Source organism: Tarenaya hassleriana, unplaced genomic scaffold (genome assembly GCF_000463585.1).
Source record: "Tarenaya hassleriana unplaced genomic scaffold, ASM46358v1 Cleome8, whole genome shotgun sequence".
NCBI lineage: Eukaryota > Viridiplantae > Streptophyta > Magnoliopsida > Brassicales > Cleomaceae > Tarenaya > Tarenaya hassleriana.
Genome location: NW_010970490.1, coordinates 1,899,154 through 1,899,486, shown reverse-complemented (window position 1 = coordinate 1,899,486; position 333 = coordinate 1,899,154).

The window sequence follows — 333 nt, the reverse complement described above, 5'->3', positions numbered from 1 at the left end:
ACCCAATATTGACTTACCTACCCCTGATCAGACTTGAATTAACCTAATCAGATCTAAACTAAGTCTAAACCGACCTAATTAAATCTGATCAGACCTTAGCCAACCCGATATTGACTTACCTACCCCTGATCAGACTTGAATTAACCTAATCAGATCTAAACTAAGTCTAAACCGACGTCTGATTAGGACTTAAATTGGTTGGTTTTAGGTCTGATTGGTTCGATTGGGTTAGATAGAGTCCGGTTCTTAGGGCATTCTGTCTGGTATAGGGTATTTAGGATCTGTATAGGTCGATCTATCCTAGGTAAAGGCAGATTAGATCTGCGGTAGACT